Here is an 18,421-nt window from a genome sequence, read left to right on the forward strand (position 1 = left end):
TGGTGAATCCGAGACCTTATTTTGTGAATCTCAGACCTTGTACAGTGAATCTGAGAGCTTGTTTTGTGAAACTTGGTCATCATAAGTGGTTAAAATCACCTATTTTGTTCTTTGCCTTATTTTGTGAATCTCATACCTTATTTAGTGAATCTTAAGGCTTGTTTTGTGAAACTTGATCATCATAAGTGGTTAAAATCACCTATTTTGCTCTTTTCTTTATTAGGTGAATCTCAGACTTTGTTTTGTGAATCTCAGACCTTGTTCAGTGAATCTTAGAGGTTGTTTTGTGAAACTTGGTCATCATAAGTGGTTAAAATCACGGTTTTTTGCTCTTTTCCTTATTTGGTGAATCTCAGACCTTATTTTGTGAATCTCATACTTTATTTAGTGAATCTTAGGGCTTGTTTTGTGAAACTTGGTCATCATAAGTGGTTAAAATCACCTTTTTTGCTCTTTTCTTTATTCGGTGAATCTCAGACTTTGTTTTGTGAATCTCAAATCTTGTTCAGTGAATCTTAGAGCTTGTTTTGTGAAACTTGGTCTTAAAATCACCTTTTTTGCTCTTTTCCTTATTTGGTGAATCTCAGACCTTATTTTGTGAATCTCATACCTTATTCAGATTTTAAATGCATATAATGTGCCTTATACGGTCATCGACGGAACTAGTTTGTCTTCAGATCATTAGAATTGGTTTTTCGCGCTTTATAATCCGTAACTATAACTATGTTATCATAATAGGATATTGTGTTATAATACCTGGCTTTTGTGTCACAGAATATTATTTGGCTCTATGGAATAACGTAACAAGTTAATAGAATAACACGGTTACTCTATGTGATAACATGACAAGTTACTGGAATAACACTACATGCTCTTTGGAATAACATGAGAAACATATGACTCGAATACTCAGGTGAAGTGGTGACTTATAAACTTATATTGTGGCCATTACATCAACTGTAGTGTGTTGGTGGAATATTCAGTTTCTACTAAACTAGCTCATTAGCTCAATTGGTAGAGCATTTGTACAATTGCACAAAGGATGTAGGTTCAAATCCTACATGAGCTTCTATTATCAATATATGTAACATAAGTGTTACTTTATCAAATAAACAGTGTTATTATATATACGAAACAATGTTACATTATCAAATAACTAGTGTTATTCTTAGCTAGCATCACTTTGTTCGATAATTATTGTTACCACATAGAACAACTAATGTTACTACAAAGTGTAACTAGTGCTTTATATATGTTCGTCTATGTGGGGCTCGAACCCACACCATGTGCAATAACACATTGCTCTACCTTTTGAGCTAATAGACGACAATGGCCAAATCCGATATGAAAGTAGACAATTATAAGTCACACTTGACCCTTCTACGCTTTACTTCTATGCGTGTATCGGTGTATGTATTTCATTTTTAGCCTAAATTATAAGTCACACTTGATAGATTCTTCCTGCTCATTGATCTGCCAATTTTGACATTAGTTTCTTTATAATTTCTAGTCCTGTAGATTTTAGTGCCCTATTCCACACGTTCAAGGTAACCTGTCTATAATTTCTAATCCTGTAGATTTTACACTCATTGCTTATGCTCAATCCCAGAAGCGTTGTAGTTGTAGCTGTCGATCGCCTTTTATTGAATGTGTGCGCCGACTGCCGACCATGATCTAGGCAACAGGCTCGACATATAAATCTGTGTCCCCCCTGCTTGTGAAAGTGGCAATCCCTAACTATCACTTGACCAAAAATTTTGCTTACTTACCACGAGATATAGGTAAGGGTGCACATCGTAATCTGGTTCAAAGAAGCGGACCATGATAATAAGCACACCTGTTCTACAAAGTTTGATAGGCATGCATATTCCAAATGCCTTCGAAACGGTTTGATACTGAGAATACCACCAACTACTATTATTTATAAATCCTAGGACAAGTAGCATCACTGTCATATTTTCCTTTTTCTAGGGATGATACAGAGAACTTTCACAACAATTTAAAAGTAGACGAATAAAGCCTAAATAACTTCAGACACTAGAAAGTATAAACACATACCAACAAAGCTACAATAACGTAATTAACCTCTAAAATGACGAAAAATCAAGTATATTAACTCTAGAAGGCATAAGGCAATATCAATAACAAAACTAGATCATGATAATGAGCAAAAACCACATAAAAGTAGGATTTCAAGTTGAATATGCTCAATTAAGAAAATCAACAAACTAATTACAAAAAGCGAAAAGAATACTTACAATAATATGCAAGAACGCAGTGTAAGATCCGAAAATGCACAAGCGCAAAAGAATTGAAGAAATCGTAACTTGATTTTGACTAATAAGACGAGATAGAAGGAGCAAACGATAGAGCGAAAGATACGCAAAAAATCTGCAATAGGTGAATGAGAATTAGTAATTTTGCAAATTAACTATAACAGAAAGGCAAAACGTAAGCTTATTTCGAAAATAATATTCAAATTAATTGTACAAACGAAATCTAGAAAGGTGAATGAAAATCGTTAAAAATTACCTAAATTAGCACGAAATTGTTGAAGATGTTGATAGTAGTGAAGAACGGAATCGTTGCAGGCATTCAAGATGATCGAAATGCGACGAAAATGGTGATGGAAAGCACAAAATTGAAGAAGCTGAAGACTGGAGATAAATGACAAAGAGAGAGAAAGAGGAGAGTGGAAGGAGAGTTGAATAAATGATTATAAAACGACGGGAAATGAGCAACATACCTGAGATTTTAATTAGTGGGACGTGGCACAATCTGGTGCATTCATTTGTTTTTGATCGGATGATGGAGATGGGTCCAGCCGCCTCACCCTAAGAAGGGTGTCTCACATGATTCAATCTCTCTCTCTCTCTCTCTCTCTCTCTCTCTCTCTCTCTCTCTCTATATATATATATATATATATATATATATATATATATATATATATATATATATATATATATATATATATATATATATATATATATAGAGTGAAGTTCAAATGAGTCCACCTATATTTTTGAGTCCTTAAGTCCTAATCTAAACCATTGATCTTCTAAGATTGATGGTTGAGATTTTAAAATTTTAAGATGGAACTTTAGTGTTTTATAAATGAAACTTTAATTTATAAGTGTAACTTTAATTCTTTATAATTATAACTTTAATATTTAAGATAATTTTATAAATAAAAATTTAGATTTATGTTATAAAATTTTATTTTAAATATATAAAATTAATTTTTAAATGTAACTTTAATTTTTTACGAGTGAAACTTTAATACTAAAAATTAAAACTTTAATTTTTTTGACAATTTTTAATATAAAAATTTGAATTTATTTAATTTTACTGATTTATAAATATAACTTTAATGTTTTACGAGTGAAACTTTAATGCTAAAAATTAAAACTTTAATTTTTTTAGCCAATTTCTAATATAAAAATTTGATTTTTATTAATTTTACTAATTTATAAATATAACTTTAATGTTTTAAAGGTGAAACTTTAATGCTAAAAATTGACACTTTAATTTTTTTTAGACATTTTCTAATATAAAATTTTGATTTTAATTATTTTTGCTGATTTATTAATTTTATGGTTGTAACTTTAATGTTTTACGATTGTAACTTTAATCATAATTTATGAAACTTTATTTTTTTTAGGAATGTAACTTATACTAATTTGAATTTAGTTTATGAAACTTTATTCTTTTAGGAATGTAATTTTAGTCATGTCTTGTGAAACTTTAGTCCATATCTACGAAACTTTAATCCATATCAATGTCATTACCACCAAGTCCCCTCCACAACAACCCTTACCCCGACAAATTAAAAAAAAAAAAAATGAACAGGCGCAGTATATGCGACCCCACGACCACAACGCCGACCACACCACCACGCACACGCCTCCCTCTTTTCCCGAGTTAGTAGTGGTGGTTGCCAAGACATCAAATTAGTAGTGGTGGTTGCCAAGACATCATCACCACACATGACCTCCCACCAAAAAATCTGAAAAACCCAAACAAAAATTGAGAAACATGATGGCGGCAGCCTGACCCACCAACCACCGTCACGACAACACGACACCACCACTATCAAATCTGAAAAAAAAAAAAAATAAAGAAACAAGGAGGCGGCGGCGGCCTGACACCAACCTCCACCACGACATCACCACCATCACTAGCCCCACACTTGACCCACCGACACCAAATCTGGGAAGAAAAAAAAAAAAAAAAAAAAAAAAGAGAAACGAGAAGGATGCGGCAGAAGCGCGGCTGTGCTGCAGAGAGAAAGGAGATCTTGTGGGTGGACGTAGTGGTAGTGGTCCGTGAGACAGAGAGGCCCGCTGGGGGGAGGTGGTGGTGGTGAGTGTAAGAAAAGAGGATAGAGGAGGAGGTAGTGGTGGTGAGCAGTGGCAATCGTGTTTGGTGGTGAGCGGGGGCGGACGTGCTCGGTGGTGGCTGCGGAGTTGTAGAGAGAAGGTGGGGAGGAAGAGAGAGAAGTGAGAATGTGATTGTGAGGCAGTAAAATGAAATTTTAGGGTTTGGTAGTGTTTTTATATAGGGCTTCTATTTTGAGATTTAATCTTGCCCTTTGATTTTGTTAAAATTTAATGGTGAGGATTAGGACTTATGGACTCACCTAAAGGAGGTGGACTCATTTGATCCTAATTCTATATATATATATATATATATATATATATATATATATATATATATATATAGAGAGAGAGAGAGAGAGAGAGAGAGAGAGAGGTTCTTCTAAGGTCCTTACATCCATTGAGTCCATAAGTCCTTATAAGGGCCTTTGGATGGAAGGGATGGAGGGATGAGATTACATCTCATTCAAGGGTCACAAATGAACCTCCCTAATCTCCCTCCCTAATTGTGTATAACTCTACCTAATTGTGTACAACTCTTCCACCATTCTAATCTCCCAACTCACTTCCTCATTCACTCATCCTCTCTCATTTCTCACATTCACTCTTTCTCTCTCATTTTCTTCCCACCCTCTCTAAACAAAAAAAAAACCAAACTGATAAAAAAAAAACCCAAACTAAAATAAAACAAAAAAAAACCAAAAAAATCAATCCACACACCCGACCCTACACCACCCCACCACCAACCGACCCCCACCACCACCCTATCACTGCCACCCCAGCCGACACACCGACCAGACCCCACCACCATCTTGTCCCTTCCTCCCTCCTCGCCACACACCGACACCCTCCTTCCTCATCCCGACACGACACCCAACACGCCACACCACCAACCGACACCACACCCACCATACCACACCACCTGCCACCGCCGCACTCGTCCACAAACTGGCCCGGATCTCGCCTCGCAACCCTCCTCTCCACGAACAACATGCTCTCTTCATCAAACTCCGACCAACTCGACGCCGGCTTCTGTTTTGTTTCTTGTTTCTTGTTTTGTTTCTCTGTTCGTTTGATTTTTTTTTTTTTTTTTTTTTTTTTTTAAAAAAATGGTGGGTTATACGTTTTTCTTTTTTAAAATGTTCTTCTTTTTCGTCCTTTACATATAGCCTCCACCTATCCTTACTCTTTTCTTTCTCTTTCGTCTTTTTACATGTGGTGTGGTGGTCCACAATTTTTTCACATCTCTTGTTTATTGGTGTTTGTTGTAGTCTTTTTTGTTTTGTTTACAAAACCGCCTGAGCCGACTTCCTTTCTCTTTTTTTTTTTTTTTCTTTTTTGTATTTGTTTTGTTTGGTTTTGATTTTTGTAGATTTGTTGATTTTTATTTTTCAGATTTGTTGGTTTTTGTTTTTTTATTTATTTGGTTATATTATTTACGACTAAAGTTATACACTTAAAACATTAAAGTTATACACTGCGTGCATTAGAGTTATACACACGATATTTAAATTTGGTTTTTTTTATTGTTATTTGGTTTATTTCAGATTTCGGGTTTGGTTGGGTTGTTGGTTTTTTGGTTTTATTATTGTTATTTGGTTTTTTTGTTTTTGTTATTATGAGTTTTTTGGGTTTTTGTTATTATTTTTTTTTCATATTAATTGTTTGATTTTTTTACTATTTACGACTAAAGTTATACATTTTATGACTAAAGTTATACATTTTATGACCAAAGTTATACAAAAAAAGACTAAAGTTATACAAAAATTGGACTAAAGTTATACAAAAAATTGGACTAAACTTATACAAAAATGAACCAAAGTTATACAAAAATGGACCAAAGTTATACAAAAATGGACTAAAGTTATACAAATATGGACTAAAGTTATACAAAAAAGGACTGAAGTTATACAAAAATAGACCAAAGTTATACAAAAAAAGACTAAAGTTATACAAAAATTGGACTAAAGTGATACAACAATGGACTAAAGTTATACAAAAATGAACCAAAGTTATACAAAAATGAACCAAAGTTATACAAAAATGGACTAAAGTTATACAAAAAATGGACTAAGGTTATACAAAAATGAACCAAAGTTCTACAAATATGAACCAGAGTTATACAAATATAGACCAAAGTTATACAAAAATGTACCAAAGTTATACAAAAAATGGACTAAAGTTATACAAAAATGAACCAAAGTTATACAAAAATGGACTAAAGTTATACAAAAAATGGACTAAAGTTATACAAAAATGAACCAAAGTTCTACAAATATGAACCAGAGTTATACAAATATAGACCAAAGTTATACAAAAATGCACCAAAGTTATACAAAAAATGGACTAAAGTTATACAAAAATGAACCAAAGTTCTACAAAAATGAACCAAAGTTATACAAAAATGGACTAAAGTTATACAAATATGGATTAAAGTTATACAAATTATTTTTTTGTTATACAAATTTGTATAACTTTGGTTCATTTTTGTATAACTTTAGTCCATTTTTTGTATAACTTTGGTGCATTTTTTGTATAACTCTGGTCTATTTTTGTACAACTTTGGTTCATTTTTGTAGAACTTTGGTTCATTTTTGTATAACTTTAGTCCATTTTTGTATAACTTTAGTCCAATTTTTTGTATAACTTTAGTCCAATTTTTGTATAACTTTAGTCTTTTTTTGTATAACTTTGGTCTTTTTTTGTATAACTTTGGTTCTTTTTTGTATAACTTTGGTCTATTTTTGTATAACTTTGGTTCTTTTTTGTATAGCTTTAGTCCATTTTTGTCTTAGATGAAAAAAAAGTATCTCACAAAAAAAAAACGAGATTTAAAAAACGAAATCTTAAAAAAAACGTATAACAAGAAGAGATTTAAGAAAATGAATAGAAAATGAGAACTAACAAAATAAAAGACAACTAAAATAAAATAAAAGACAAAAAAAATAATGAATGGAAAAAACAACTCAAAACATACAAATTAACACAAAACGAAAAAAAAAAAAAAAAAAAAAAAAAAAACTGAGTTGGAAAAAAAAAAAAAAAAGGGTCAGCGGCGGTGGGGTGGCGGCGGGGGGGGTGGTGGGTGGTTATTTGGTGTCGGGTGGGGTGGTGGTGGGTGGTGGTGAATGAGGAAGAGATGAATGAATGATTTATTTGAGTTTTTTGATTTATTTGGATTTTTTGGGTTTTTTATTTATTTGGATTTTTGGGTTTTTTTTATTTATTTGGGTTTTTTTTTTAGAGTTTGTGAGAAGAGAGAAATGAAATGTGTAAGATGAAAGAGAAATGGATGAGTGGAAAACAAATATATACTCCCTCCGTCCCGGTCAATTGTTGTCCTTTCGTTTTGGCACAAAGACCAAGGAATGAGGAAAAGGCCAATAACTAAATGATAAGTGGAACAAATTGAATGAGAATGATCAAATTACTCATCAAGTTCATTCTTAAAATAGAAAGGACAACAAATGACTGAGACACCCCAAAATGGAAAAGGACAACAAATGACCGGGACAGAGGGAGTAGTAAATTAGTGATTAATTAGAGTGGATTAGTGAAGGAGGTGAGAGATTGTGAGATTAGCTTATAAACACACTTTTTTGGGATTGATCTCATCCCTCCATCTCCCTCCATCCAATGGCTCATAATAGAACTTATGGACTTAATATATCTAATGACCTTAGTTGATCTCTTCTCTCTCTCTCTCTCTCTCTCTCTCTATATATATATATATATATATATAGAGGCGGGATCTCGTGAGTTTGGTTCTTACGGTGAGTTGTGAGTTTGTATGCTCACAAATCTCAGCCATTGAATGAACAAAAACAAGGGCTGAGATTAAATCTCATCACATTTTAAAAAAAAAAAAAAAAAAAAAAAAATATCAGACAAATAAAGCATAAATCGAGTCTGTTCATGCAATTGAGTCTTTTCCCCAAATCACAAATCACAAATCACAAATCACAAATCCAAATAAATTTAATTCCCCCATTTCTCCACATTACAATTGATGTAATTTTTGTTTTTCTGCAGTTTAGTTCATGTAATTCGAGTATTCGGCACTGATAATCCCAATTTGATTTCGATACTTCTAACCCTAAAATAACTTCATCAGCTGGTTACAATTCACGAGATTTTGATACGGGATCAACAGGAGGAATCGATAATCGAGTAAGAAGTTGCGAATTTAGTTGAACAAGCAGCGTCATTGATTTCTAATTCTTCTAAAGATGAACAGATTATCAAACAGCCCGAATTTTCGATAGATTCTGCCATTAAAAAGCTTCGTTTGTCCATTATTTCCGATCATAGCAAAGACGATATTAGTCAGGGAAAACGAATCGCTCTTTGTTAGTTGACAGAATTAAGGGACGAAAAGCGTAAAGTTAGTCGAGATCGTGTTGGCGATGTCTTACTATCGAGACGATTGTAGGCGGTGATAAACGCTTCTTGTTATGTTAGTTGACAAATTAAGTGTTCGGTGAATTTAGATTTAATGTGAATGCGTTACTTTTCAACTCAATCCGAGGAATTGCCAACTCAATCCCCAGGAGTATTTGAGAAGGAACTACGCCAATGACAACTTGAAATGGCGCTGAAATGCAGAGCTTCATTGAAGAAGGAAGCACAAAATGAATGTGGGTATCGTGGTTGGATTAATGACACAAAGGCACAAAATTTTTGTATGTGTGACGATTCTGCGGCGAGATGGTGCAAATATCATATTGGATCCGATCTTCATATTTGCATGTCGTATAGGGGTCGAATTGTGGAGCAACCATTGCACATGTGCTCTCACAAGTAGCTTCGCTCGATACCCAGTTGTCGACATTCGCTTCTGAAAAAGATCGAAGTAACTAATCGTCTGGCTTTTGTATTGTTTAGGTACTTGATGGCATTTATACTCTTATGGAGGTTAACCAAGCAAGTCGATTTATTACCGCCTAGTCTAAAAGATCTTGATTTGGCGTTTCCTTAAAAATGGTAAGTCAATCTAGTCAGTAATTCGTAAATATTGGGTTTGATCGCGCAGGTTAAATAAAATTGATGATTTCATGTATTTTTGCAGGCTTCTACTTATTCACAAGAGTAATAGCAAAGTGACATTTTGTGTAACCTTAGTCGCTTCCTTAGTCTGCGCGACTAGGCGCAACTCAAATGGCTGCATTCAAAATTTGCTTACAAGTCTGGCTGACTTCATCACTTTTAGCTGACGGTTTAGCCATAGCTAGTCAGGTAGGTGGACAGTAATAAGATACTCCAATAACACACGGATAAAACTACAATATCACCACAATAACACTACAATAACAGCACAATAACACGGGGAAAAAAAAGAGTAAAAAAAATCAAAGTAGTAAAAAAAATCAAAGTGACACCGGAATAACATCACAATAACACCAGAATAACAATACCACCAGAATAACAACACAATAACACGTGGTAAAAAAAGAGAAAAAAAAATCAAAGTAGTAAAAAAAAATTAAAATGACACCGGAATAACATCACAATAACACCAGAATAACAATACACCAGAATAATAGCACAATAACATGTGTTAAAAAAAGAGTAAAAAAATCAAAGTAGTAAAAAAAATTAAAGTGACACCGGAATAACATCACAATAACATCAGAATAACAGCACAATAACATGCGGTAAAAAAAGAGTAAAAAAATCAAAGTAGTAAAAAATATCAAAGTAGTAAAAAAATCAAAGTGACACCGGAATAACATCACAATAACAGCAGAATAACAGTAGAATAACAGCACAATAACACGTGGTAAAAAAAAAAAAAAAAAAATCAAAGTCGTAAAAAAATTCACAGTAACAGCAGAATAACATCACAATAACAGCGGAATAACAATAACATATGGTAAAAAAAAGAAAAAAAAATCAAAATCGTAAAAAAAATCAAAGTAACAGCAGAATAACATCACAATAACAACATAATAACACGAGGTAAAAAAATAAGAGTAAAAAAAATTTCAAGTAAAAAAAATCCGGTACAAAAAGAAAAAGAAAAAAAGGTAACATAATGAGTAAATTAAAGAAAAACATAAGAGAAAACAAAAATCAAAGTGGTAAAAAAAAAAGCATAATAACACGAGTTAAAAAAAAAGAGAAAAAAAAATTAAAGTAAAAAAAAAAAGAGAAAATAAGTAAATGACAATGGTTTTATATGACATGTAAGATTTGATCTTGGCCACTCATCTCTAATACTCCCTCCTATTCATTCATTTTGTCCCCCTTATATTTTGCACAATAATTAAGAAAATGATTTTGGACCACACAAAACATTCTATTCCACTCTACCCCACATGTAATTAAATTTGGACCACACAAAAGTTACCAAAAAAGGAAAGAGGGACAAAAATCCGACTAACTTCAATAAGGAAAGAGGGACAAAATGAATGAATAGGAGGGAGTATAATCTAGTGGTTAAGATTCCCCCAACTCACAACTCACCATAAGAACCAAAATCACCAAATCCAATCTCTCTCTCTCTCTCTCTCTCTCTCTCTATATATATATATATATATATATATATATATATATATATAGAGGAAGGATCAACTAAGGTCCATTATATATTTGAGTCCATAAGGTCTTTTGTGAGCCATTGGATGGAGGGAGATGGAAGGATGAGATGAACCCACCAAAAGTCATTATACAAGCAAATTAACACACTTTACTAATCCACCCTAATTAACCACTAATTTACTATATATTTGTTTTCTACCCACCTATTTCTCTCTCATCTCACACATTTCACTCTTCTCTTCTCTCAAAAAAAAACCCAAAAAATCCAAATAAATAAAAAACCCAAAAAATCCAAATAAATAAAAAAAACCCAAAAAATCCAAATAAATAAAAAAACCCAAAAAATCCAAATAAATCAAAAAATCCAAATAAATCAAAAACCAAATAAATCATTCATTTCTCTCTTCCTCATTCACCACCACCCACCACTATCCCAACCGACACCACCCACCGCCCACATCCACCGCCACCTCCACCACCGCCGTAATTATATAAACTCGTTTTTTTTTTTTTTTTTTTTCCGTTTTTGCGTCTCGGTTTATTTCGTCACTTTTTTTTTTTTTTTTTTTTTTTTTTTTTTTTTTTTTCGATTTCGTGTTTTAAATCTCGTTTTTTTTGTGAGATACCTTTTTTCATCTAAGAGTTATACAGATTGTGACTAGAGTTATACATTGTATGTCTAGAGTTATACATTATATGCCTAGAGTTATACAGATTGTGACTAGAGTTTTACATCTTTTGACTAGAATTATAAATATTGTGACTAGAGTTATACATTAAATGCCTAGAGTTATACATTATATGCCTGGAGTTATACATCATATGCATAGAGTTATACATTATATGACTAAAGTTATACAATTTTGGACTAAAGTTTTACAAATATGGACTAAAGTTATACATATGAAGGACTAGAGTTATACAAAAATGGACTAAAGTTATACAATTATGGACTAAAGTTATACAACTATGGACTAAAGTTATACAAAAATATACCAAAGTTATACAAAAAAAGACTAAAGTTATACAAAAAATGGACTAAAGTTATACAAAAATTGGACTAAAGTTATACAAAAATGAACCAAAGTTATACAAAAATGAACCAAAGTTATACAAAAATTTCCATTAACTCATTTTTGTATAACTTTGGTTCATTTTTGTATAACTTTAGTCCAATTTTTTGTATAACTTTAGTCCATTTTTTGTATAACTTTAGTCTATTTTTGTATAACTTTGGTCTATTTTTGTATAACTTTGGTTCATTTTTGTAAAACTTTGGTTCATTTTTGTACAACTTTGGTATATTTTTGTATAACTTTAGTCCATAGTTGTATAACTTTAGTCCATAATTGTATAACTTTAGTCCATTTTTGTATAACTCTAGTCCTTCATATGTATAACTTTAGTCCATATTTGTAAAACTTTAGTCCAAAATTGTATAACTTTAGTCATATAATGTATAACTCTATGCATATGATGTATAACTCTAGGCATATAATGTATAACTCTAGGCATTTAATGTATAACTCTAGTCACAATATTTATAATTCTAGTCAAAAGATGTAAAACTCTAGTCACAATCTGTATAACTCTAGACATACAATGTATAACTCTAGGTCTTTGATGTATAACTCTAGTCAAAAAAAAAAATAACAACAAAAAAACAAAAAAAATAATATGAAAAATCTAAAACAAATCTAAAAATCTAAAAACTAGATCTAAATAAATAACAACATAATAAGTAAATAACAAAAAAAAAAAAAAAAAAAAAAAAAAAAAAAAAAAACCAACAACCCAACCCAACCCGAAATCTGAAATAAACCAAATAACAATAAAAAAAAACCAAATAACAAAACCAAATTTAAATATCGTGTGTATAACTCTAATGCACATAGTGTATAACTTTAATAGACAAGATGTATAACTTTAGTCCAAAAAATCAAATAACAATAACAACCAAATAAAAAAATAAAAAATAAAAACAAAGAACAAAAACAAAACAAAAAAAAAAGAACAACACCAAAAACCACAAATCAAAATTTAAGCAATAAAAACCAAAAATAACAATAATAACAATAACAAAATAATAAAAACCAAATAACAATAATAACAAAAACCAAATAACAATAATAACAATAACAAAACGAAAACCAAATAACAATAATAATAATAAAAACTCATGAGAATAACAAATTATATGCATAAATCTAACAAAAAACCCGTAAATCTAACAAAAACCGTAAATAAAACAAAAAACAAAAATACAAATAAAACAAAAAACAAAGAACAATGAAATCACTGGCAAACACAAGGAAATAAGAAAAAAAAAAAACAAAAAAAACAAAAACGAACCGTCAAATACAAAAACCAAAGTTTCAAATACCAAACGAAAAAAACAAAAACAACTGTCAAATACAAAAAAAAGAGAAAGGGAAAGCAGGGAGGGAGAAAGGACAAAGGAGAAAGGGAGAAAGGAAGAGCAGGGATGGAGAAAAAAAAAGAAAAAACCGCCGACTAGCAAGCCGACCCCCAAACACGGAACACAGCCCAGATCTGGGAAGAAAAAAGAAAAAAAATTGAAAGGAGGAGAAGGAGGTATCGGCGGTGTTTGTTGTTGGCGTCGTGGTGGTGGTGGGGACGGTTTGGTTGTTCTTGGCGTCGTCGTCACCATTGGTCGGGTGTTGGGGGGGGTGTTGCGGGGTGTTGCGGGTTGTTCGGGGTCGTGTGGCGGCGTGAATGGAGGAGTCACCCGGTTGTGAATGGTGGTATCTGGGGTGGGGGTAGGTGTGGGGTGGTTTCGGGTTAGAGAGGAGGGTGGCGATCGGGTTGTCGGGTCGTTGTTGGTGTTGTTCTTTGGTTGGTTTTGGTTTTTTTTTTTTTTTTTTTTGTTTTTTTTTTTTTTAGTTTCATTTGGGTTTTTTTTTTTTTTGTTTAGAGAGGGTGGGAGAAAATGAGAGAGAAAGAGTGAATGTGAGAAATGAGAGAGGATGAGTGAATGAAGAAGTGAGTTGGGAGATTAGAATGGTGGAAGAAATTGACACAATTAGTTAGAGTTATACACAATTAGGGAAGAAGATTAGGGAGGAGAATTGTAGCCTCCATTGAGATGTAATCTCATCCCTCCATCCCTTCCATCCAAAGGCCCTTATAAGGACTTAGGGACTCAATGGATGTAAGGACCTTATAAGAACCCTTCTCTCTATATATATATATATATATATATATAAGGGCGGGTTCAGGTGCGAACCGTACGAACTAGCTTAATTAGGTATTTTTTTTTTTTTTTTTTTTTTTTTTTTTTTTTTTTTTTTTTTTTTACAGATACATTTTATTACCTTACCAGATACACTTCTTATTCAGATACATTTTATAACATACCTAGATACATTTTTTTCACACTAAAATTCTAGATGCACTTTTACACTTTTTTGCGGATACATTTTATATTTTTTACGGATACGCAGTATAATACTTATGGATACACATGGTATTACTACTGGATACACATGTATCCAGTATTAAAACTTCTGGATACACTAGTACATACTACCGGATACACATGTATGTAGTAGTAATACATCATGTATCTAGTAGTTATACCGTATGTATCTGGGCTTGTAATCTCTGTATTCACTCCCACCACCGCCACACCACCCTACATCTGCCCCACCACCACCACCGCAACCACCACTACCACCAACAATACAATCACATAACAGTGACCCTCACGCCGATCAGATTACCGACACCACCAAACCTCACCACTGACGCCGACCAGATTACCGACACCTCCTGGACGGTGCCAACGACCACCATTCGCCCCCATTCAAATCACTCACTTGCACAGAGGACCACATTACTCCGCACACACCTTATCACCACTGCTGACAATTGCCGATCACCATTCTCACCCGACCGCCAAGACACTCGGAAATTTGAATAAGCAATTCTCTTGTTTGTTCCAAAGACACCTCTTTGCTTACACCCGGGTTTATATCCATGCACTTCTGAATTTATCTTCCTATTAGCAAAACCGTCAGAAAATTAAACAACGCACAACTCTTCAACACCTCATAGATAGAAGAACACGCCAAAGCATTTGGGATAGGCACGTTGCAGAACTTACAGATTTTTTTTTTTTTTTAAAAAAAAAAAAACATATAGCACCGTCTTAACTCAAAATAACAAGTCTTCATTCAATAAAACATTAAATCACGAAATATAATTCGAACCCAGAAAATTCCCAAGGATGGATTCATTAATAATATGATTGCAGCATGAATGCATGAATAAAATTAGAAGAACAGGAGAAAAAGAAAAGGTAGACGCACCTTATTGCTTGTATCTTTGGTTTAATCAATCGTACACTAAACCGTCCACAAAATAGCCTTTCATTTATAAGGACGTCTTTCCTAATTTCCCTTTCTCTTTTGTAATTACTTTTTCTAAACGACTTTAGATGATTTCATCCTTACACAAGAATTCTCTAGACTTTGTCTAATTTATGTCACCACCTAAAATAATAAGATCTGCAACAACAGTACGAAACCCACCACCGTCCTCTCTCCACCACGAATCAAAACCAAACATTAAAAAATCATTATTTGAATCATAGATCCATGAACAATAAAGAAGAATTTCAAAAAACTAACAACATTAATGAAATTAATGGAAGATTTTAAGATAAATAAGATCCATTACAACTGATTAGGACTGTAAAAATGCCGGTTGTACAAGCCGATGAAGATTATAACGGGGAGAAGATAAATAAAAATGAATGGGACGGTGAGTTGCGATGATTGCCGGCGAGGATCGTGACGGAGCTCCGACAATTTATGTCGGTGGCAGGCGTTGCTGTATGGGGAAATGGGTGAAGAAGTCAGAGGGCTTTGGAGATTGGTTTTGGTAGGAGAGGATAAGTGAGAAATGTGTAATAAATGTCGCTGATGTAATTTTGTACAAGGGTTAATAAGGAGTTCGTACGGTTCGCACCTTAATTTGGTTCGTACGGGATCCTAATTCTATATATATTATACTAGTGTGTAACCCGTGCATTATGCACGGGTATACTATGAGTTTATGTATAATGGTTTGTTTACACACGTAAAATATAAGTTATGGAAATATTTAAATGAGTACAGAAGTAAATAATTAGACGTCTAATCAATATAAATAAAATTATGAAAATTGGCAATTTTATAAGATACTTGGTTACATACTACGAAAATAAAATATACTCCCTCCTATCCATCCTTTTTTTCCCCTTTGGAGTGGGCACGGAGATTAAGGGTGGGGAGTATAATATTGATAAATATATGGGTGGGGTTTGGTAATTGGAGAGAGGTATGAATAATTATGATTAAATATTAATAAAGGAGATGGGTGGGGTTTGGTTATTGGAGAGAGGTAGGAATAATTAGAATTAAATATTAATAAAGTATATAGTGGGGTTTGATGAGTGGAAAGAGGTAAGAGTATAATATTAATAAAAACTTTCTCAAAAAGGAAAGGGGAAGAAAACCTGAATAATCCGTTTTAGGAAATAGGGAAGAAAAGAGTGGATAGGAGGGAGTAGTATATAGTTACAACAAATACTATTCCAAATATTCAAATATTTCATGGTAAACAACATTAGAAGTTAAATTACATGTGCCAGTTTCGTTGTTCCAAATAAGTATTTTCAAACCTTTTTTACTTGTCACCCTCGAGATAGAAACATAGAGTTGGCCTGACTAAAAACAGGTCTAGGAAGATAAAGACCAACATGGGATAATGATTGTCCTTGACTTTTGTTGATTGTCATGGCAAAACAAACGCTTATTGGAAACTGTCTTCTCTCAAATCTAATTGGAAATTTTGTTGAATCAGAAGGAGTTAACGTGATCCGAGCAATATGGACTCCATCTCCCTTATTACTGCCAGTTAAGACTGTTGCCCTAATAACACGAACACCCAAGTTTGTTATGACCAATCTTGTGCCATTACATAAGCCTTGTCTTTGATCAATGTTTCTTAGTAGCATTATTGATGCCCCAACCTTCAATTTCAACTCGTGGTTAGGAAGACCTGAACATTTAATTGAGTTGAGAAAATCTGTAGAGTCTATGTATAACAGTTTATTTATGTAAGTGACATATTAATTATGAAATTGAGTATTTTTTAGAAATATGTAAATGTTTAAATAAGTAAATAATTAGATGTAGAATCAATATAATTAAATAACATTACAAAAATTTAAAGTTTCATGCTAAACACAAAAAGAGGGTTAAATTTCCATCATTTATAATAAACTAATTAAAATATTTAACAATTATAATAATGTACAGTATATAATTAAGTGAAATATATAATTGATGTTTTGAACACCCTAAAAAAAAGAATGTATAGTAGATATATATAATTACGCAAACATTGAAATTTGAAAGCTAGACTGATTGAGTGAACCCGTGCCATAAATTTTGAAATGCTCGCTAGTGAAACCCGTATCTGAGTATATGTATGAGTGTATGACTTACTTTTATGGCATATAGTGTTATCAATTTGCATATCTACATGTTTAATGAATTATTCAATACATCCGAACGGATGGACCTGAATCATAACTATTTATCTTTTTTATAAAAACACTCTTATTTCAGGTATTATTTTTTTTGTTAATTCTTTATTTATTAATGGTATTTTGAATTATTGTATTCAAATTGAAATATATAAGGTATCTTTAACTCAAGAAAAATTATGACTCGCAACTCAACTGAACTAATATTGACCGAACCGCACCCGACTCGAAATAGTACAAACCGATTAAAATGGCTAAGCGAAATGAAACTGGTCGAAGTCGAACTGAAACCGAAATTAAGATCAACCTTGATTAAATCAAAATGTCTATCCATAAACGAACCGAATGTCCCGTTTGCTAGGTCAGGTTAAAATAGAAAATAATCAAAGAAGTGTGAATAAATTAAATCGTAAATCATAGATAAATGTTAAATACTTCGTAGTTCACTAAAACCCTCTATTTTATATTAGAAAAAAACATATATTAGTTGTCAGTAACCATAATCAACAATTTCATCAAGAGACACTAATATGGTTTACAAAGGGAACTTTTACGCACCAGTCAGTTTCAAGAATGCTTCGCTTGTAAAAACAATAGGCATGCTAGGTAAATGTGGATCAATTGGAAATAATCGGAAATAAACCAAAATTAATAACATATTTAATTTATAAAGGTCCTCTGGAGGGACGTAACATTTTAAGAAACTGAAATAACTCATAATACAAAGCTTTGTTTCATTCTACCAAATGATGTTAATAAGGCAGAATTGAAAATACCCATCCTATCCACAGTGCATCTCTTGCCAGATTTTCTCCATAATGCACCATACCGTGTTAGCACAGATAAAATATTGTTAATAGGCTAATAGAAGTGGAAGCCTTTTGCTTTTCAGGCTCACTGGCACCACACAATTCGTCAACCTCTACTCCTGTCAAATACATTGTAACAC

The 18,421-nt window shown here is 32.6% G+C and overlaps 1 long non-coding RNA gene across 1 annotated transcript; it reads right to left on the reverse strand.

The window, feature by feature from the left end:
• Positions 1-14,242: 14,242 nt before the first annotated feature.
• LOC141600232 (uncharacterized) lies at positions 14,243-15,825 on the reverse strand. Its single transcript, XR_012524262.1, has 2 exons — positions 15,248-15,825; positions 14,243-14,937 (listed from the first exon to the last, which is right to left on the reverse strand). It is a non-coding gene; the product is annotated as an uncharacterized LOC141600232 (long non-coding RNA).
• Between the last annotated feature and the right edge of the window lie 2,596 nt (positions 15,826-18,421).

This window comes from Silene latifolia, chromosome 9 (assembly GCF_048544455.1).
Source record: "Silene latifolia isolate original U9 population chromosome 9, ASM4854445v1, whole genome shotgun sequence".
In the NCBI taxonomy this organism is placed as follows: Eukaryota; Viridiplantae; Streptophyta; class Magnoliopsida; order Caryophyllales; family Caryophyllaceae; genus Silene; species Silene latifolia.